A 23,748-nucleotide genomic window follows, 5' to 3' on the forward strand; every position below is an offset into this window, starting at 1 on the left:
TCATCCTAGAAAAAGAAACATTAATTATAAAGGCCATGTATTCCTGTAGCCAAAAATGTACAAAACACAAATGTGTTTTGTAGCCAAAAATGTACAAAACACAAGATAAATCCAATTCTCAGCGTACTTTCAGATTGGCTAACGTTTTTTTTTATTATTTTATTGAGGTGTATTAGGATACTAGGGTTTGGAGTATTGTTTGTTTATATAGTGGTTCATCTCAAAACCAGCATGCTACAGTCAGTATTCCTAAATTGTATTGGTCATAAGTATTAATGTTTAAAGCTAGACTGTAAACCTCAATAAGGGGGGTAAAAAGGTGATTATACTCTACAAGGTTTCTTGAATTATATTTGAAATGGCAGTAAGCATACTACCAGAAAAATACAGGATATTTAGTATTGTGAACTCCTGTAATTTAAACATGCTTTTTCCACATAAACATTTCCTTTATTAGGCAGAATGAAGACAACTGGCTAGCCAGCCAAATTTCAGACGCAAGATACTAAACTGCATTACTACTGGGATCAGATTTACAAGTTTTTGACCTAGTACTGAATTTCTGTATCTTGGGAGGAAAAGTGTCTGGGCAAAAGATCTGCAATAAGCAGCAGTTTATCTGGACACTCAAACTGAGAGCATATGAGGTAGCCCTACTGCAACGGCACAAGAATTTCTAAGTTTTGTTGTACCGGCAGTGCCAGCTGCTATGGGAAATGTGATTCTTTCATTTTTGGCTCCAGCCTTCCGAATCATTCACTCCTTTTAACCTCTGAGACAAGTAATGCAGTGGGCAGAGTCAGGAGTCAGCAGCACAAAACCAGAGGGAAAGAAAGGGCAAGACAAAAAGGTTTTGAAAACAACAAAACACCTTTAAAACTTGGTGTCTTGTACTTGTTTTTGCTGTGCTTGTACTCAGTATCACAGAAATTAGGAATGTATACCCAACTATAATGTCAGTTATTCCACTATTAAGCCCTTTTAGAAAGAGTTAGATTAAGCCCATTTAGAAAGAGGATGAAATTTATTACTGAGAATTTTATGCCCTTCTTTTACACACCCCGATATACTAAGTACCATCTCCAGGGGGAAAAAGGTATTAAATATAAAGAATCATAGGACAAATAATTATTCTTTGTAACTTTTGTGCTCATCTGTTAACAGGGAGGGCATGGTTTTTAAAACTCACTTGACTGTCACATGCAAACACCTACCGTTTGTGTTTCAGCCCAGTCACTACCTTGCCCCCCATAGAAACCATTTTGACACAGTTGCTTTCACTATAGTACCTGCTATAGTACTAGCAGGTACTATATGCAATGCAATTAATGTATTTAATGTATCTACATGAAATCATGTTTTGGTAATGTAAGACACTTCCATTTCATTCAGGTAAGACTTAGGCAGCTGCAACATAAACAGAGAACAACTACAGGAAAATGAGGAAACACTGCCTCAAAGCAAATCTTTAATTTCGTAATAGAAAACCTAAAAGAATCTCAAGCTTTCGTAATATAATCCAACTAGAAATGCTAATTTAGTGGTCTCAAAGTTCTAAAATATCACAGTTATTCTTTGCTTTTATTTTGGGGGATTTTTAAAAAATCAAATGGACTTACTACTGTATTTGTGGTTTACTGTACAATACCTGTATGTACACAAAGTCCTATATAGACTAGTAAGGTATACATTTAAAATAAAATTTCATTAATGAAACCTTTACTTAGAAAAGCTTTTATAAATTACCTTGTCAGTAAAATTCCTTGCAAGAAAAGTATTTTGTGGAACCTTACATTAGAAAACATGTTTTCTTAACTAACATCTAGCTTGTCTTGATTACCAGACTTTAGAATTTCACCACTGCGCGGTTCAAAGCACTCCTAACAGAGTCACATTAAGACAGTATCTTCCAGACAGGTAGTGCTGTTTCAAAGCTGAGAGATGCTTTGAGAATGGCTCCAAAGTGGGGATGGTCTTCTGCAGGACTGCTAAATTCACTTATTCACAGGAAGGTTAATGTAGAACTTGAGAATGCTCAAGCAAAGTGGATGCATGGTGAAAACTGAAATTTGTTTGGTAGCAAAACACCACTACCTTGGCTCCTCAGTCTGTGAAACCACTTCCTTCAAAACTCTTAATTTCCAGACCCTTCTTCCAATGAAAACATATTTAGTTGTTTAGATCATGAGATGCTCATGACAAGGTCTTGACACAGCCCTGAGAACAAAGTAACAACCACAAGGACACAGAAAAATATTTGTGCAACAACAGATAAAACTCTCTGCAAGATAGCTTGAATAAAAACATCTGTCTGGCAAGATTTTATCCAACTAAACATTTTCCAACTTCTGACAAAGAAACACTGATTTAATTACATTCAAATTACTCTTTACATTCTGCAATTTCCTTTTATAGTGCTGAGGTCATTTCCAATCAACATCCATTTACAAGCATGGATAAAACTGGGAAGCAGTCTTAGAGTGCCAAAGTTCCCAAAGTCTTAAAATATTATAAAAGCAAAGCATTACTGCAGAAGTGAACTTATTTTCTGAAATGACCACAACTATGACCTCCTCTAAATAAAATCTGTCTCATTATTAGAAATCAAAATCACTGCTAGTGGCCTCCTGGCTATAGAAGGAAAGGCTACTCTTGAACACCATCCCCGATCAAATCTTGACAAAATGGTATGGAGACATTTGTCATACACTGGAAGAATATATGCCAGCATACTACATGTTGAGAATATAGAGATGTAAACTACAAGTCATTAAAAAAGCACTTTGTTTCACACAGACCAAGAGATCCTTGACTTCCAGTAAGTAAAACTGAGATTAAAACCAGCGCTGAATCTCATGAAGAGAAAAAAATCTTCAGTGAGATTTTACTACCTGATTTCACATCACTTTTTGAATGTTTAATATCCATGCACTTCAGAGAAGTAATTTAAGGTCTTAACCACAGCTGAAACAGAACATAACATGCATTATGAAGACCTCTGCAGAACAGATGGACAAGTCAAAATAACAAATTACTCTCAGTTGTCATTTGAATCTGATGGTGTACATTTAAACTGATTGCTATAACTCCATCCGGTCAAGAAAACCAGGGCTTGAAAGGTTTACTATGAAGAAGCAAGAAGTCTTTTGGATCTGTGCCATCAACTCCTCAAAATCTTTAAGCTTTGGTGGTCTTTGCCTTCCTCATTCTACTTACACATATATGTTTTAACATCCATTACTGAAAAATCCTAATCATATAATAAAAACATCTAGTTACATAAGTGTCGCCCTGCTTTCTTAAGATTTTTCTAAGCCTTCTGATGTTTGCATTCTTGTATCAAACTTTCTCACACACTTTCTGTAAACAACTTATTGTTTTGCATTCCTTTATGGAGGAGGAGAAACTTGATGGACTGCTCGTTTGTCCAGTGTCCCTGGAGAAGTGGCACTTTCACCCTCCAATCCTATGTCACCTTTGGAAATCTATAAAAGTAAGAGTCAGAAAATAAATCTCTCTCTTCCTGGTCTGAGAACAGCAGTGTGTCTACGTCGTGTTGTCTTGTGTCCTATAGCAACACATAAGAAATTAAATGTAGTTCTATAACCCCAGAAATCAACCACTTATTAACAAAGACAAGAAAAATGTGTATCCCTAGTAAGTAATTGTATGATAACCTGAGTTATCATACAAAATCATACATAGGATTTTTATATCTTTCATCACAAATCTCTATCAGAAACAACAATTTTCTCTATCAATTGTTTCTGAAATAGAGAGGAAGAATCTTCATGCAATTGTCATAAGACAACTCCTCTTGCTAGTTATTAAAAGGTCCTTAAAAATTCAGGTTTTCAGTCACCTGACTCCACTTACTGGCCCAGGTACACTGGCAGACCAGTAAAAGAGCAGCTGTTAAAACAGACTATGTAGTGACAGCCAGAAGTTACCAGCTGGCAAGAAGCAGGAGGGTACTACACCCAATCAATTACTTTTGATAACCAACAATAACTTTTTCACATTCCCATGTAGATTAAGCCCAGATAGCAGCACTTGACGGCTAATTAATCCAAAGATTTGAAATGGCCTGAGAAACTACATACCCTTTGGTTAAAAAAATTAAGTGACTAAAGCTTTCAACTTCACTGATCTGTCCAATAATTGCCTCTGTGCTGCTACAACAGATGACAAAAAAATGTTTCTAGAATTGCTCTATAACCTGCAAGTGGTTAGCAGGTACTCTGGAGTCTTTGTGGATTCGAATGTACAGACAGTAAATTACAAAAAATTAGCTATCATGTACCATATAATTCAAATTATAAAGGAGCTTTGCAAAATTGTTCTTTTGTTCCTGAAAGCCTGGGAGGACTCTAAGATGCACTCTGTTCATATGTTTCTCCCATTATTCTGACATTCAGCTCTTTCAGATATAAATTGTGGCAATGATACAACAAGCTCAAAGTCTCCTTTGAACTCTTGCTGCAGCAGCTTTCTTACCCCAGACACAATCCTCATGTCTGGCAATGAGAAACAAACAAATAGTTTACATTATTTATTTCAGATTAAATACTACAGCAGGGGTGTAACCAAGAGAGCACAAAAGCTATTTTTCTTTCCACCTACAGCTGTTCAGTCCTTAATTTCTTTCAGCATTTAAGTCCCTCAATTCTTGAAGTCTTGAAACTTTGCTTTTGAAAGCGTTTTCCATCTTTTTTCCTCTCTCAAAACAAATGTAATTGTTAAAGTGACATCATGCTTAGTGAATTAAGTGGGGGAAGAAAGAAGAACAAGGGAAACTTTGGCGTGATGGCATTTGTCTTCTCAAGTGACAGTTAAAAGTGATGGGGCCCTGCTCCTGGAGATGGCTGAACAACTGCCCATAGGTAGCAGTGATAAATTTGTTTTCTTGTTTCCTCTGTTTCTGCACACAGCTTTTGCTTTCCCTATTAAACTGTCATTATCTAAACTCATGAGTTTTTTTAGAGTACACCCTTCTGATTCTCTTCCCCCTCCTGCTCCAGGGCAGTGGGTGAGCAGCTGCATGGGGCTTGGTTAAACCGTGACCGTCCTTTTTTGCATCAGATATGAGGCACAAAGGGTTCAAGATAACGACAGATTCCATTGGGATGTATTAGACTGAATATACAGCTTTCAGTACTGTTCAGCTGGTAAACAGCAGCCTCCTGAGCTTGCCTTGGGGCTTGCTTTCCTGACATGTATTAAGAGCCTAGTGCTTGCTAGTGCTTGCTTTTTGCTTTCACTGCTTTCTGTACTGCTGCACTGCTTCTCAAATTCCTGAATTATGCCTGGGAACACTTTGGTAACACCACATCCTGTGGTGCCTGGGCTGGCAGATGGCCAGGGTAGTGCTACTGTGCTGACAGGTTAAACTTTGGTCTGAAGTTGAGCTGAAGAGACTGTGATGTGTCCTCCACGGTGTAGGAATGATCCACCTCCAGCCCATGTAGAATCCCCTGCTAGAGCAGGCAGATGACTTAACAAGGCTGTGATCTTGTAAGAAGCCCAGGCTGGAGCAGTTTTGCTGACAGGACCTGTGTGTCCACAGGGAACCCTCACTGGATCAGTTTATGAACAACTGCAGCCCATGGCAAGGACTCTCATTGGACAAGCTCAAGAACACCTGTTTCCCATTAGTGGGGCCCCACACTGGAGTAGGGGAAGCAGAGTCCCTTGCAGCCTGTGCTGAAGACCATGGTAAGACAGGCTGTGCCCCTGCTGCCCCAGAAAGGCCTATAATGTGGACTCCACTAACAGTGGACTCTTTACAGGAACCCCCTTGGAGCCAGGCTGGGGACCAGAAGAGGATTTCACTGCAATATTACACCCTATAAAAGGACCAGGTGTGAAGATTACAATAGATATATCATTAAATTGTTACAATCCATTCTCTGAATTGTCTGTTGCAGGAATAAATATAAACAGGAACTTCTCAAACCATGGAGGAGAAGCCTTCCAGATGTCCAAGCACAGCAGTGACACAGTCTGAGCTGGCTTTGGTGCCCAGTAATTGGACTAAGTTAATTGCATGCAACACACCTCCTCTCCTGTCCTGAGTGACTACCATTATAGATGGAGCCCAAAGTCATGGACCAAATGAATCAAAGGGTATATTATGGACACTTTGCAGGTGTGGTCCAGAGACTAGGGGAATGACATCTGGGTATCTTATCAAAGAGAGGGAAGGGGAATGGTGGTTAATGAGCTTGTATGGAATAGTGTGGGACCTGAGCATAATGTAAATGGTATGGGATAAGGGGTGAAATCTGCTGGTTTTGAATAGGGCAGAGCTAATTCTCTTCAGAGTGGCTGGTATGGCACTATGTCTTGGATGTGTGCTGAACAGTGTTGATAATGCAGGGACCTACTCGGCTGCTGGCTGGAGTAAAACTACAAGAGGCTTTTATGTGCTATTTATAAAGACTGGAAGATTTCTCCTTGTTAACTATATGCTAGAATACACTATTAAAAGCTTCCCTTTTTTTAACAAGGAGACCTACAAATAATTTCAGTGATAGATTAATCCATTAACAGTTGAGATAAAGCTACACTTGTCAGTCATTGCAAGCAAAATAATATACCAGGAAAAAATCATCACTAATTAGTGAGATTGCATATGTCATGAAGCAGCATCCACTCCTATTCCAGCAGACCCCTCTTCAGTGTCAACCCCACACGCCTTGTAGTGCACACATGGTTCTCACGGTTAGGTCTTTTTCATTCAGGTACCACTCACGGCATGTGATGAACTTCCCTTGAAAGACAGCAGATAGCCAGCAGTAAAGGTCCAAAAGCCATTTCCATCAGCCTGCAAGTGAGCAGCAGAACTGTCCGAAAAATGTGAGACACCATTCCTCAGCTGCACAAAAACTCCTTAGACCCATCTGCTCTCTGCAGAATCAAGGGCAATGAATAAGCACTTGTCAGCCCTACAAAGGCAGGAAAAAACCAGCAACCTAGACAAACCAAACCTAGCAGAACTCTTCTTTCTCCTTTTGTACCAATGCAAACTGCAGTCAAATAACAGCCTTCAATATAAACAGACTAAAAGGAAGGCTGCCATTAGTCACAAAAACATGTAGGCTTATAATAGAAGAAGGAATAGCTGAGAGGAATTAGGAAATAAATGGACACGTTAACAGGTAATAACAAGGAAAGTGAAAAACAGCAGTTTGAACAAAGGAGGACTAAGACACAGCATAAAAAACCTTAGACTCATCCAATAAGCATGAAACCACAACCTTCCAATACAGTAAAACTCTAGCTTTTAAGATCTGAGCTTATTTTGACATGATGAACATACCACTTTCACCATATTAAATCAAAATAGGAACATAAAGACCAGCCCTAAACTACTAACCCAGCTGTCCTAAGAGGGATTTTTTAACCTTTACAATTTTTCAGCAATTAGGTGCCATATCCATTAGAACCAGCAGACAGCACAGAGATCTCAGAGTATCTTCTACCAAAACACAGAAGACATTAATAACTAGATTTCATCAGCTATGTCTCTCACATTTCACATATTCTAAATTTTTCTTACTACGCTTGTACTTAGGATTGGTCCCATTATGTGAAGGAAAGATTCCACTCATGCCTGTGGCAGGCTTAATGAAATAATTAGAGACATGAGCCTGGCATCTCTGAAATTTCTTCACATTGCTATGTGTGCTCATGTAAAACTACTGCACTTCCAAGTATGAATGATTAAGCAATGAGAACTACCCCACTTTCCATTTCAAAATATTCTCAGCAGAATAACAGTGTTTAAAAACTTACACTTGTAGAAAGAATGGTATTACACTTGTAGAAAGAATGCTTTAAAGCAGTCATATTCTATTTATTTTCATTTCTTAATCATCATTAGATCTGGTGTTTTGCTTGCATGTAGCAATGAAGGGAAGAAGTTAAATGTCTAGCATTATCAAAACATGCATTATCTTCCACAATAAAGTTACACTTCGCAGAAAAAAAAATCTTCAGTTATCAAAACTTTTTCTGTTTTGCTGGGTATTGGTTTGAGGTTTTTTGATTGCTTTGTTTCAGGTTGTTGCTTGGTTTGTGGGTTTTGGGTTTGTTTTTATATTCCATTGTAAATATTGCAGAAAGAAAAGACTTCCAAAGTTTTACTGTTACAATTTTTTTCACTGCATAATCTAATAATGTGTCACAGTTCAAGAAAACCTGATAGTAAATACAGAATATTAATAATTCCAAACATTGCATCAAAGTCATTATTAACAGATAGCTCCTCAAACTCCGACCAAAAAGCAGAGCGACACCATTACACCATCACTATTTTGTCTGTCAGTGTCAATGAAGAACATTGCCCACAGCGGACAACAACAGCATGAGAGGCTTCAGCACTTACATCTGAATTCTTTGCTGTGACCTAATCACTGCCATGATGTGACATTTGTCAGTTTATTTAAAATGGAGAAAATTTGCTTGGCAGTACGCAGGAGCTGAAAGGTCTCAATTACTAAGGCTACAAAATTTCACCAGAGGCTTGTTTCACTTGTGCAAGAGCTTAGACAAACTAAAACTGCAGTTTTAGAAACTACTGATTTGGAACTGTCCACTCGCCTTGCTTGAGATGACCACCTGGAAGTAAAACCTTCTTACAGATCAGGTGCTTATTTTAACAGATACTACCACAAATTAACGATGAAGGCAACTTTATGGCAATACATGCTTCACATAGCAGAAGAGCAAGGAGAAACTTCAGGAAAAAAGGCAGGTGCAGGAAGAGGTACATCCACCAACCTGCCTGACAGACAGAATTCTCAAGTGCTGTTTCAACAATATATATTATTAAGATCTGCCAAAATGATAGTCTGTATTTCCTTTGCCTAGTTCATTAAGAGTTGCAGTTTAAGGAAGGAGTAGCCAAGGAAACACTTGCTAAATTGCCAAATACCAGCTGCTTAACTGAATCCCACAAAGAGTAAATAGTTTCCAGTTTCTCTTACAAGCACCTCAGCACCGGCTGCGACTTTAACAGATGATTCACATAATCTAGCTAGTAGAAGTTTCCCTTTCCAGTCTTGCCTACAGTAATTTTGCCTGAGAGAAGGCTGTCTGTCTGGAGTCAGAAATATAGAAAACTCATACTTGAGCAGTGCAAAAGTTAAGTTGCTCTTCCTTATCCAGTCCTGGTAATGGTACTCTACAGTTTCTGCAATAGTTTAGTTTTAATCCAAAAAAGAGTTGAAGACATGTTCTGCATCTAGATCTTTGCACAAAACTCCTCAGAATCCCTTAAAACATTGATGTCAACTTTTATAGGTAACGGGAAATTGTTACTGAAAATAAAGAAGTTGGAACAGAAACCAAATAACCTCGTGCCAATTTCAAGTAAAAAAGACAGCACTAAAAGACACGTGAAATGAAGTAAGAACATGCATGTGGAAAACTAGTATGAAAGCAGACAAATAATGACTAAAATAATGACTAAAATGGCTTTTTTGCTGTGAGGAGTCATGACAGCATTTCAGATGGACATAACGATTTTCTGAAATACTGATGAACTTTTCTTATCCATAGTTTAAGATCAGAAAGCAGCAAAATACAAAGAAAGCACTGGCAAGTAACTGATGAGCTACAGCTTTTCATAATTATCTTTTGCTTAGTCTGTATAAAAAGGTATCCATCATTAGAAACATCACTGAACTTAGAGAATTGATAATTAACATTCGAACAGATAGCCATTACCACCCAAAACTGTTCAGCTGCACATTGATACAAACTGTTCAAAAACTGTAGAAATAAACTAATAAACCTCTGAAAAGGCTCAGCTTAAACAGAGCCTGACAGTCCATGCAAGGAATAAGTAAATAAATAAACACTATCTCTGCTACTTATCTTAATAATTGTATTCTAGATATACTTTTAAACTACCCTCAGGAATTTCTTAAAGCCAAATCACTTTCATGCACCCCTATTGCTTCCTACAACAAATTTCAAATGCTAGATGGATGTATGACATGAAGTAAAAAGAAAATAAAACCTTTCACTGCAAGTTATTAACTACTGCAGCTTACTATTAGTATCTGTAGGCTTGAATTTAGTCCTTCTCTGCAATTCATGAAGACCTGCTTTTGGTGACTGAACTATACTGTAAGAGACAATGAAAATAACTTACCAGTTTTATTAAAAAGGTAATAGTTTTTTAATTGATGACACCCACACAGACACTTGCCTCCCTCCATTCTTCAGAACACAACATTCATCACAACAAACATGCACCAGTAAAAGTTTGGCTGACAAGGTCAGAAAAGACCATGTCTCCCAGCGATCTCCACAAAGCAAATCCTGGGCATCTCAAAGACTTTCCGTTCTCAGGATTTACCTCGTATAGGTCTCTTCACACCAGAAAGAAGTAATTTCAGAGGAAAAAGAAAGAAATTCATTGCTTTGGTTTTGAATTAAAGTCGGGAGAAGAGAGCTGAATTTGGGTTTTTTTTCCATTTGAATGCTATAATTGTCAAACTCTGCAGATGGTGATAATGGATGAGTAAGTTGAAAAAACGGTTACTTATGGGAAGCCATAAATGGCTAAGGAATCTGGGGGAGAAGCAAAAGCAGCTCATTTTTCCCTTGTCTTCACTCTTACAGTGAATATATCTTATGGTACATCAGGCCTAATAATGGAAGCTACAGAAGACTCCAGAAACTTTTTGCATTTACTTACACCCTTTTGCATTTACTTATTACCCTTATACCCCTTCCCATACTAAAGATTAAGGAAAAAAATAATCTATGACACTTTCCAAACACCTCCAGAAATTCAATTCATTGGTAACTAATGCTTGTGACTGGAGAATAAATGCTCTGACAGAGCACTGGCTTTGGAAGTGTACATCAAGTTCCACAATGAAAGTGATTTGACCCATTTGGTGGAGTGATGGAGAGCGGAACTGAAGAATGGGGACGGGATGGACTTTCTCTCCCCTAAGGAAAGCCGCAAGAGAAGACTATAATCGATTTACCTATCTGATCACAGAATAGCTTATATAAAGAATTAGTAATACAATTATTTTCAACCCATAGCATTGATAAATTCAGTAAATTAGAAAAAAGGCCAGGCTAAAACACATCTTTGTCCAAAAAAAAAAAAAAAAAAAAAAAAAAACCAAAACCCCCAAAATAAAAAAAAAAAAAAANAAAAACCAACACCTTTTTCCAAAAAAAAAAAAAAAAAAAAAGAAAAACCAAAACCACCAATATCAATGGCAAACAAACCAAAATATTATCCTCCCTGTATCTGCCAAACTTTGTTCAAATTCAAGCCATTTTTAGTCATAAAATCATGATCACAGAACCCAAGGGCTATTATTGTCTGGACAAAATAACCTTACATAATTTGAATAACTGCTACAGATTAGAGAAAACAGATTTAGATAAACAATTCCCAGTGGCAGTATCTAAGATTATCCCTAAAATGTTACATTAAAAATGACTGCAACTAATACAGTATTTTTTACACCTATGTATTCCTGAGACAGTAAAATTAAACCTTGAAGTGCCAAGATCCACTTAATACCACATAGACCAGTGTTCAGACTGCTTCTCGTGACTTTTATCAAAACTGAGAAGAATCTCACAAGCAAGAAAGTGAAGAGACAAAAACTGCTCCACCCGGAGTCCTTTTTACCTGGTGTGGTGCCATTTACAACACTAGGTTACTTTTCCTGTGCCAATGATCAAAGAATGACAAATGAAGTATTTTACCAATATAAACACAAGTCTTCTGAAATTGCTGCAGAATGACTTGATCTTGGGAGAGATTTCTACCTCATTCTAGTCAATCAAGAAAGAGAAGTATAAGACTAGAAACAGAAAATTAATAAATTGACGTGCAATAAATTACTTGCTCTGGTGCTACCAAGTCTAACACTACTATTAAAAAGAATACATGTTATTAAAAAGCGTTTCAATTAAACTCCTCCTACTCAACAATAGTTAGATTGAAACTTTTGGTAAAATATGTTATTACCACAGTAATTTCAGTCACAGAAAAGGCCTATGTGGATTCTTCAAGGGCAAATACAAAAATATTGTCCATCTGCAATTTCTCTGAGAACAAGCATAAATTAGTGAACTCGATTTTACCAATATTAGAACTAAATACCTGTGAAGTAATCATCTTATGGCAACCCAATAAAAAAAGCATGATCTTAAAGCATAAATTGATTTAAGATGGAAGTCTACTTTGCAATTAGTTTAAGGAAAGTGCTACAGGAAAAGACAGTTTAATTACTTACTTCATTTAACATATCAAATAAATCCATACAAATGTTACTAAAAAAGCTAAATGTTTTTCTCTAAGACCACAGATTTCACATAAGAGCGTAATTTTTTACTACACTTTCCATAGTACAGAACTTTTCCACAAGTGTAGTCTTTTGCACATGGTAAGAACAACATGTACATGCAGATAAGAAATTTTAAGCAAACATTTAAGAAGTTATGCTTGCTTTTTCCTAAAAAATGTTCAGTAAAGCTTAAAAAACAGAGTAAACAATCAACTAGTACAATGCTAAAGCAAGAAAGATTAATCACTTGCTGCAGCACTGCTGCTGGGGGGCTTTCCTAAGTACAGACAGAAGTAATCCAGCAAACACTGTTCACTGGTGTGGGGTTCAGACCTCAGAGGAAAGGAATAACTCAAAAGACAGAAAGAAAACCATTTCAAGCATTAAGAAGATGGGTTTGAATACAGTGTGTTAGCACTTTCTTAAATTGATGAAAAACCATTAGAAGTATCTTTAACAGATACAGATTTAACAAAAGTTATATTCTAAAATGTAACTATCTGGATGTAGGAACAGGGGCATATATACTCTTAGCAGCATGCATGATTAGGTACTTACACAGCACATGAAAAGTTTCCTTACCTCTTCCTATTTTGAATCCTGAAATCAATATCTGAGTCCTTGTGTCCAGAATATAATTTATATGTTAGGGAAAAAAAGGTAAATGAAAGAAAATCCAGTTATTATCACAACAAAAATTAGGAAATACAATCATCCGAAATGCAGGAGTTAAGATTCCAGAACATTTTGATGTTAGTGCCAAGACAGAGCTTAAGCTTCTATATGTCTCCATGCTCCAATGACATTTGGGAAAAGTCACTCTGAAGGAACAAAAGACGGCACTACTTTGAAAAAACAAAAAAACCCCTAAAAACTCCTGTTCCTCAGATCTCTTCTAGTGATTGCCTCTGCTTAGTTCAACAAATAATTTTTTTATTGCAAAAACATTTTGTCTAGTCAGTTAAAATAAATTTGGCAATGCCCTTTAACTAATTCATCAACTGACTGATGGCTCTTATTATGCCACTCTGTGTACTCAATAGTTCAAATACAACAGTAAGTGTCAAATACAATTATTCATAAATAAAAAAAATTATAATTTAGCCAGCTGTACTGTATCTTTCAGCTTCTTCTTTCAGGTGACAAACCAGAAAAAATTGTACAGCACAACACATTCCCTGAAAATTCATCAAACACTGCAGTGACCCATTTGCATGAAAAAATTACATCATGATTACAAAACTTTTATTGTTTGCATGCATATTGTAAAAGAATAACATAGATGACCTGTACTAGTATAAAAGAATCATAATTCACACAAAAATTGCATTATATGTAAAAATTATGATGTAACTGGATAATAATCAACTAGAGAAGGTACTGTATGCTGTCTGGTTATGTAGAGAGAAAAAAAAAAGTTCTTAAGGGAAAATCTTGACAAAACAGCCATTTGCAAGTTAGCAAATAACATCAAACTTACTCCATGAACCTAAAAAATTAAGTTCTCCTCTCCTAATTACACAGGTACTGCACAGCATTTTCTCATTGACACCAAACATACACAGAATGCTTTGTCTTAAATGAAAATGAACTTAATGCTATTCATAAAGCAACAGTTTGCAGCAATAAGGACAGTCTATGTATCAAACAAGAAGGAACCTTACTGCTGCCAGAACACAGAACATTTTAATATAGACAAAATTCTAAGTTACTGTCAGTTAAAAATTCAGAAAACAAAATAGTTCTCTTAAGATCATCCAAAATAGATGTCTACAGGGAGAGTAAGTCTTCTCCATGCCACTTTGCAGAGATGAAAAATAGTGTCAGTGCTAGTTTAAGTTCTTCTACTGGCAACAAAACTACAAAAAAGACTGATTATCACTCTTGCATATTTCTTCCTTACAATCCCTGAACTATAATAATGCTACCACACATACCTTGATTTACTCCAGTTCTCACCCCCACCTCCTCAAAAATTTCCCCCACTGGCTGCATCAACTTATAATTGTAATTTGAAAGAGGCAGTCATAACTGTGAGAACAGTCATTTTCTGGCACAAAGAATAAGTAACTTGAGCTCACCAGAGTTTGTCATTCCCCCTACTTTTAATGATCTGTACCACCCCCTACTTTTGAAAAGTATGTGTTGTGTTTGTCAAAGGAATAAAGAGACCCTTAAGTTCCTACATATAGTTTGAAGTTCCAAGTCTAAAGTATTGTTTCTGATTAAAGAGAAAAAAGGCAGAGGGGGAAAGAAAATAATGTCATTGAAGAACTCACTGCTGGTTTATTTGTTCCTACAATACTGGCTCTTCAGTATGATTGCAAAACTTCAGGTCTCTACAAACTTCAATCAAACTATCAGTAGCACATAAGGTTTTCAGTCCAATTAGTTCCCACCACACTGAGTATTTCAATTTCATATTCTGTTGATTTAAGTATAGATGCACTTATTCAGTAAAATTGACTTGAGAAAAGCTAATTTTCAGTCAGATAATGAGGCAGCATCACCAGCAGAGGTAAGTGTGGGTGAGCACTAGATCAAGATGTACAGGGGGGTTCCCAAGCTCAAGGATTCCTGAGCAAGAGCCCAGACCTGCATCCAGACCTGGAAGCCTTGGTGAGCCAATCAAGTTGGCAGATGAACAGATGGAGAGCAGCCCTGGGGAGAAGGACTTGGGGGCGCTGGTGGTGGCCAGCAGGGTGAGGGAGGGGATTCTGCCCCTCTGCTCTGCTCTGGTGAGACCCCACATGGGTCTAACCCTAACCCTGTAGGTCCAGCTCTACAGGAAAGCACAGGAAAGACACAGACCTGCTGGAGTGAGTCCAGAGGAGGCCATCAAGATGATCAGAGGGCTAGAGCAGCTCCTACAAGGAAAGGCTGAGCAAACTGGGGTTGTTCAGCCTGGAAAAGAGAAAGCTTTAGGGTGATCTAATAGCAGCCTTCCAGTACTGGAAGGGAACCTACAAGAAAAGAGAAGGATTTTGTACAAGAGCATGTACTGACAGGACAAGGTGGAATGGCTTCAAAGTGAAAGACAGGAGGTTTAGATTAGATACTGCACGGAAATTCTTAGCTTGTAAGCGTGGTGAGGCACTGAAACAGGCTGCCCAGAGAAGCTGTGGATACTCCATCCCTAGAGGTGTTCAAGGCCAATTTGGACGCTGCCCTGAGAACTGGGTCTAGTGAAAGGTGTCCCTGTCCACAGCAGCGAAGCTGGAACAAAATGTTGTTTCAGGTTCCTTCCAACCCAAACATCCTATGATTCTATGAATTTCGATAAAAGCGGCAAGTTTTCTCTAGGCTCTTCAAAGCAATTATAGAACAAACCACTATTTACAGTGTTTCTTCAGTTAGCAATGAAAATGTGTTATAACAGGTAAGACTGCTTTTAACACAGAAGAACCTGATTATTTTTTCTCTTGTACTGCATGTAAGACTTTGACATACAGCAAGCTTGTATTTTAAAAAGGGTGGTGTAAGTAATGCAAAACTACTTGAAGACAGAGCTTCCAAATAAGTCTTGTGTAAGCTAGAAGACATGGGCACTTCTGCCTGGCTTCTAACCTACTGTAGTCAAAGTGCCCTGAGAAGATTTTCCTCCCCATTTCCTTTAAATATGACAGCAAACCTAACCTAAAACTAGCAAATCAGAGAAGTTTAAACGTCACTAAACATCTTTAGTAGCACTGACAAAAAGAGGCCAGAGTTTAGATTAATAAACTCTTAGGAATGCTGACAGTCTTAAATCAACTGCATCTCCAAACGCTACTATCAAAACAAACTTCCACTTAGTAACTACTGACTTACTACATACATGCAAGGACAATAGTTCCAAAGCAAGGAGTAAGTATTTCTTTTATAAAATACAAGATGTCCTTATACTTTGTTGTAAGTCGGTATCATAATTTAAAACAGTAGTTGTAGAGTGAAAGGCTATCTTTTATCAAAAAAAAACATGCATGCTTTTCAAAACATCATGTCCACATCCACTTTGTAGCTTAGAGCTTAGTAGTTCCACTTAAGATTTTCAATGGAAATGGTTCAACTTCTTCTCACAGTGTGACCCAAGGAGTTCAAGAATTTAATCCAGAATTATTTCAGTCCTGGGAGTTCATTACACAACAAAAGCTAAAATGGCCACGCTACCTAGATTAAATGGCCATATGGGAAAAAATAAATGAAAGCTATTAAAGTAAGTGTAGGATGGTTCTTGACGAGAAAACTTACCTGTATCTCAAATATAAAGCTTTGAGATGACCTCCTCTAAATCATGTAAGTAGACAGGAGATGTAAGAGCAGGACAGCTGCAGTGACTAAATGTTGTACTTTACAGTCTCTTAGTAGCAAAAATCTTTCATACCATAGCAATTAATTTCTGCCATTCTTGGCATTACTATTAAGCCAGGATAATTACAAACTCTAAGTCAACTTTATTATAACATTTACAAGTATTTCATCTTGATTTTCTACAGTTATAGCAGAGAAACAAGATCAAATCAGCCAGATCAGCCCACAGAAAGAAATCAAATAGATTTTCCTCAAAAACTGGTTTATGAAATGTTTTATTTCCAAGCTGTCACTGTGCACCTATGCATTTCCAGAAAGTCAGCTGACGCTCTTCTAATGCACCCTATGTGTTTCTACCAAGTCTCTTGGGTTCTCCACAGCTTCTGTATTCCCTTAAACACATTATAAACTGTCTACAAGAATAGCTTCAAAAGAAATAGTAACACTACTGAAACAGTACAAAGTTTCTATTTCCCTTGTTATGAAATAATTTTATGAATTTCAGAGCACCTTTACAAGACACATGATGAGTACCACAGTTGAGATTCTAATCTGATCTGCCACTAAAAGAATGGACACAGAACGTTACAAGTATCCTACTCCAAATTAACTAAAAATAATCTTTTAACAGCACAGTACCTAGTACTAAAATGACTCCTAACAACATAGCTACCATATGCTTAATTGTTCATTCTGTATGAACAAAACCAATCTACAATGGAGGACATACATGGGATGCTCCTTAAACATAAAGGCTCATCTCAACTTTTTTTCTTTTTAATTCAAAGCTTTTGATCGACTGACTTAATTCTTCTATGATACTCTGGAAGAAAATACACAGTATTATTCTGAAAAACACCAAAGAAAATATTTTCAGAACATTCCAGAGAATGTAGGGGTAATAAACTAGAATTTCTTAATTTCTTGAACTGGTTTCTCAGAGGCATTAATTTCATACAAAAAGCAAGAAGAGCCTAAACTGATCTGACAGAAAGCCTGTACAAACAGTTTTGTAACCAAAAAAAAAAAAAAAAAAAAAAAAAAAAAAAAAAAAAAAAAAAAAAAGATAAATTGCAAATTGCAAATATGTGAAGTAGCAAAAGAACATCCAACTGCTTGTAAGCCTCAACAATCAAACCTCCTTTGAACCTTTTTAACTTTGGGACACGCAAGACTTTCCACACAGGCACTGAAGTAACACCCAACAGTTTCAGGCTAGAAGTGACCAACTTAAAAGGCCAAATGTGACACCACAAGTTCCTAGAACTCAGTGGTTTAGAAAACTTTCAAAATTTCTCAATACCGAACACATACACATGTAAATACGTGTGCGTGTGTGTGCACATATATTTGTCTCTAGACTGTAAAACAAGTCAAGCCCCTGTATTTTACCTATGAGTATAAATTAATCTCCTATTTCTCACAACTTCATACCACAGATACACAGCACTGGAGCCACACACCTGCACGGCTGAAGTCGCACACCCAAGGGACGTGTCCCCTCTATGCCCACCTTACTGGAAACGCCATCTTCACCCCCCCACTCAAAGAGACCCTTTCTCCCCAAGCCGTGGGATTCTGTCCCCTGCCCAGGCCCCTCCACACAACCGGCAACTCCTCCCGAGGGTAGGAACGGGTGGGGCGGGGGTGTGCGGCTTTCCTTTCCCCCAGCACCCGAGCCACCTTCCCCCACGGAGGGCACACCACGGTGGGCACACGCGGCAGGACAGGGACAGACGCTCCCCCAGCCCACAGTGACTCCCTGACAGTTTCGGGAGAGGAGCTCCACAAAACCCCCACCCCGCCTGTGACCACCCCACGCCCGCCCCGAAAGTTCCAGCGCGGCCCCCCCAGCCCCGGCCCGCTCCTCCGCAGCCCCCTCAGCCGTCGGGGCGGAGAGGACCCTCGGCCCGCACGCCCCGCACCCCCTCCTCTCACCCCGCAGCCCACACCGCAAATACCCCGCAGGCGGGCGGGGGGGCGGCGGGCCCGCCCCGCCCCCGAGCCCCTCGGCTGCCCTCCAGCCCCTCTGCGGGGCAAGGCCGGGACCCCCACGCCCACCCCGGCCCCGCACTGACCTGACGGGGGGGGCGCGGCCGCCGCTCGGGGCTACAGCGGGGGCTCCCCCCGCCGCCGCCGACCCTCCGCTCCCCGGCCCGTCCTTCTCCGAGCGCCACCGCAGGGCAGAGAGCAGAGGAGTCGGAAACGCGAGGCGGAGGGAAACACCGGCCCCTCTTCCCTTTCCCAAGAAAATTTTAAAAAGAAAAAAGGGGGATTTAAAGGGCTCGGCCCGGAGTTTAAAACAAAGAGGCGGAAATAGCCGAGTGCGGCCCGAGCGGAGCCGAGCGGGGGCGCCGCGCTCGTGGCGCATGCGCGCGGGGCGCTCACCCGGGCACGGCGCCGGCCGCCCCCTCCTTCCCTCCCCCGGGCAGCGGGGCCGGCGGAAGGGGGTCCGGAGCCCCCGACAGGCCCGGGCCCGAGCCACGTCCCGGGCACACAACAGCAGAGTACCCTGGGTTGGAAGGGAGCCATCAGGATTATCGAATCCGACTATTATGCTTGCACAGGACACCCCTGAGAATCACACCATGTGCCTGAGAGCATTGTCCAAACGCTTCTTGAGCTCTGTCAGGCTTGGTGCTGTGACCACTGCCCTGGGGGACCTGTTCCAGTGGCCAAACACCTGCTGGTGAAGAACCTGTTCCGAATACCTAACCTACAGCATTTCTGACACAACTTCAGGCCATTTCCTTGGGTCCTGTCACTGGTCACCACAGAGAAGAGATCAGTGCCTGCCTGTCCGTCTCCCCATCGTCCATCCTCTCTGGTGAGGATGTTGGAAACTCCAATCCCCCCTCAAGTCTCCTCCAGGCTGAACAGACCAACTGACCTCAGCCGCTGCTTGAATGGCTTCCCCTCAAAGCTGTCTTCACTGTCCTCCTTTGGACATTAATGGCTTAATAACTTTCTTACACTGAGGTGCTTAGAATGTATATAACACTCAAGTTGAGGCCACACCAGCAGAGAGCATAGGTAGGAGTAGAAGCTGGGTGCCCAGCCTTGAAAAATCCATGCAACTTTGGAAGGTAAGATCAGAAAAGGAGGTTTGACTTTTAGGCAGGATGTAGCTATGCATTGCTCCAAGCCACCTCTTCTTGCTGAAAGGTTTTCCTCAAAAGTGCACAGCTGTCTTTCCAACTGATGAGAGTGGAAACTTGAGTAGGAGCTCGGTGGAAGGAGTGCTGATCGCAAGACACACTGTATCAAACTGCAGGTGGCTCAAAACACCCCTGGCTCATGAAATGACAAAGGTCCTGTCTTCCTGAGGGTGTGAAGTCATAGGTCAAAGAGCATGCATAAAGCTTGAGAAGCCCATGCGAAGTTCAAGTTTGCACCAAACAGCTGAATGTTTAACTTGCAAAGACAAGTTCTTAAAAATTCACCTGTCCAAAGACTAAAGACACCAAACTAATCTTCACCTTCCTAAATATGCATCTATTTTGAATGTAATCCTTTAAAATACCTGCATATTTCCCTCTTTTCTTTCTTCCTTTCCAACAAAGAATGAGCCATGAGACAATCTTCCACCTTGTCTAAAAATGCCATTGGAAATGGGCTATCTGATATGGCACAAGCCCTCCATGTTCTACAAACTACTGAGCTTTTATTGTATGCCAAGACAGGGACTGTGCTTGGCTCTGGAAACTGTGTTTTCCAGATGCTAAGCCTGAGTTAATGGAAAATATGTCAGCATTTTAGATTTGCTTTGTTTCAGTTCAAGGGTTATGTAGTTACATGAGTGCATCTTGTCTATCTGTTATAAATTCTGTTTCCAGTTTAACCACAAATTACTTTGTTGTGTGTTGTAAAAAGCAATGGGGCTTCCTATCTCACCCCTGGAACTGGGGTTCAAGTAGCCAAAAGCAAAAGTAACAAACTATAAGAATGTGCATGAAATTATAACTGTATGCCTGCTTTTCTTGTTGGATTGGCTTATTTTTTCCTAGTGTTTCCAGACCAAACACTACAAATTGGGAAAACCATTAAGGCCATGGTGTATAGGCATTAACTTTCTCTTACTGTAGAGTTTTTTTTGAAGATGGCACCTTATGCAAGATGATATGACCATGCCCACTACAACAATCTGCTGTAATATACCCACTGTGATAAGATTTGTGACCCTCAGAGCACAGGCAGTGCTGTCTTCTCAACCTCATCACCTAACACCAGTTCTAATGGCTTTGGCAATACTATTAGTGTGTGTTAGCCATAAGTGATGTTTCTGAAATATAAGCTTTGCCAGTGACTACTGCATCTAATATCACAATTAGAGTGCCTTTTTGGAACTACAACACTGGATATTAGAAGAGAAGTGAAACTTTTTGTTTGCATTGCAGTCAGTGAGCCGTGATCAAACTACAGAATTTCAGAGAGTGACTTGAGGAGAACCAGAAACTGCATTTAAGAGTGTTGAAGTTAGCTTTACATGCATTAGTCTTCACAATTTTCACCCAAATAAGAGCATGATGTGAACATGGGTAAACTGAACCTCTAGCTTCCAGAAACATGTATTTCCTCACTAAAACAATTAATGGAACAGAATCTGATAACTTCTTGACAGAAAAAAACCCCAAATATCTGAGGTAAAAAAAGGTTTTTTATCTACTTTAGGTCTTCTAACAGTGAAAAGGAACTGGTCAGCATGAGAACGTTAATAGTAATGGAATAAACAAAGAAATTACTAGAAACCAAACAAAGCAACACATTGTCATAAAAAAAGCAGAAAAGTAGCAAATAAAATGAATAAAGCACAAAGTAGGAAAATAAAGGACAAAATTACTCTAATTTAAGACTTACTGTGATAGAGTGTTTAGAAACAGAAACATTGAGAATTAATATTTCCAGTAGTTTCTCAGAGCACAAGAGCTACATCGATTCTGTAGGTCTGTGAATGAGACTGTTTGCGAGTGCTGAATGTGTTGATGCCTTTGCAAGGCTACTCCCCAACTATTATCTTTTTGAGATCATGGTGATGAGGCAATTCCCCAGTACTGGAGAATAGTAAATATTTCACCTGTCTTTGAAAACAGTAAGAAAGAGAATTTAGAGAACTACAGCTTCATTTTGGTCCCTGAGAATCATGGAGAAATCAAAGATCTCAGAGCTGGGCTCAAACATCTTGCAGCCTAAAACCAAAGAGCTCAAGCATTCACCAGCTTAATTCTTATGCACAGATGTACCAGGCACAAATTATTTAAGCACCATATTCTAATGGGTCAGATTATAAGATATGAGCATTATCAGAACACACAGACAGAATGTGTGAGGTTGGAAGGGGCATTTGGAGATCACTCAGGACAGTCTCCCTGCACAAAGGAGGATAAGGTAGAGCAACAGTGTCGCTTCTTTAGTTGTCACCAGACCAAGCACTGCCATTCTTACACTGTAGACTCTGCATGGTCATCCTGAGGACTGAATGGTAACTTCACTCTTGCCCAGGAACCACTGAAAAACAGTCTTTTGAATCTCAATTTCCCCACAGCTACATTCTGGCTTCAGAGATGTGGTCTATTAATCATCTTATCTAAAAATAAAGACCTAGAGGTCCTAGAGGAAGACCTAGAAGACCTAGAGGACAGGAGAAGCTATAAGCTACCATCCCCTACGGACACAACTGCATAGGTGACAGGCCAATCAACCAGCAAACTGTGATGGCAAGAGACTATTTGGAGGTTCACTGCTCCCCAAATTCTGCCATTCTGAAATACAGTTCAGCATTTTGTTATAGATGTTACCTGAGCATAAGCATAATAACCATAAGTTTTTAACACCATAACAGTTATGCAACCTCGTGCATCTATAGAATAGTAGGAAATTCCTGTTTCTTTCAATAACCTTTAATATTTTGGGTTTGGTGAGTTGATATCTTTCTCCCTGTTGTCCTTGCTAAAGAATTGATACAGCACTCTCTGATTCTCTAGCTAAACAGTTTTATTCCTAAACTGATCTGCATTTTTTAAAATTATTTAAGGATACTATAAAATTCAGAGAGGTTTAAACCCAAGTGATAAATATTTAACTATACCCTCAATCATTCCAACCCACTTGAGCTGTTCAATCGTCACTGTTACTTGGCTTTCAAGGTCCTCCATTTCCCATGGAAATAAAATCCTTCATTTTCTCACTGGTCTCAATGTCAAATAAACCAAGTTCATTCCCCAGTCAAATCCACTCAACTGTACAAGAAAAACTGATTCAGCAATCATTTGTAAAAGAGAAAAAAGCAAATACTGGACGTTTAAGTATCTCTAGTTTTACAAATATTTCCACTGGTAAGTGACAGATTAATGCTCTTGCCAGAGCATGTAACTGTTAGCTAGCAATTAGAAACTTCTGGTTATGAAGCCTTCCTCACCAGAAAACCTCTTAATGTTTTAAAGATAAGCATTAGTTAGAAAAGTAGAAATAGTGAGGGATTTAGTGACTCAAAAATAATAATCTTTTGCCACAAATTACTTACATAAATACAGCTTAGATCCCTCCAACTATCTGGGTTTTAAACACAAAAGCTTTAGTAATATACTTACTTTTAAATGATGAAATTTATACTGAGGGCAGGGGGCAGCAGGGAGAAGCAAAACAGAAACTCTTGCTCAGTTCCCAGGAGTTCTGCATCTTTGATATTCTGTTCTCAGAACCTGGAGCTTGCTCCAGTAAGAGAAAGGTTATCAGCAGTCTACTGCATTTTGCAAGGCAATGTGTTGTCCCTGTGACTGTCTATAGATATGGCATTGAAACTTCTCTTCCTGACTAGTGTTTACCTTCCTGACTTCTTCATGACCATCAATTTTAATTTGGCTCTAGTATGCCAGATTGAACACTGATAAGAACACTGGTCAGTCTTTTGATTGACTTTATGAGTACAAACCACAAACATCAATACTTAAAATCCAGCAATTCAGTTTCAGATACACTTCCATGCAACCTGTACAAAATTAAAAGCAGAGGTGTGAAGCCAGAAGTAAACTCTGTAAAGAGGAGCAGGCTACAGGAGAAAGGAACATTGAGAAAAAGGGATAAAAATAATTTCTTCTTGAGTATCCATCATGTACTGATTTACGAC

General features: G+C 39.2%; 1 protein-coding gene across 10 annotated transcripts in view; it reads right to left on the bottom strand.

Moving 5' to 3' along the window:
- PCGF3 (polycomb group ring finger 3) overlaps nt 1–18,970 on the bottom strand; it is a 132,922-nt gene extending 113,952 nt beyond the window's left edge. For 5 of the 10 annotated variants that reach the window (XR_005955447.1, XM_041471213.1, XM_041471154.1 and 2 more), the window contains exons 1-2: nt 18,704–18,970; nt 12,918–12,955 (exon numbers count right to left, since the gene is read on the bottom strand). The gene's annotated coding sequence lies outside the window, so the exon portion shown is untranslated. The remainder of the gene's footprint in view (nt 1–12,917; nt 12,956–18,703) is intronic. The other 5 variants (XM_041471183.1, XM_041471198.1, XM_041471224.1 and 2 more) reach the window with 2 other exon arrangements.
- Between the last annotated feature and the right edge of the window lie 4,778 nt (nt 18,971–23,748).

Source organism: Pyrgilauda ruficollis, unplaced genomic scaffold, assembly GCF_017590135.1.
Source record: "Pyrgilauda ruficollis isolate IOZ18807 unplaced genomic scaffold, ASM1759013v1 scaffold106, whole genome shotgun sequence".
In the NCBI taxonomy this organism is placed as follows: Eukaryota; Metazoa; Chordata; class Aves; order Passeriformes; family Passeridae; genus Pyrgilauda; species Pyrgilauda ruficollis.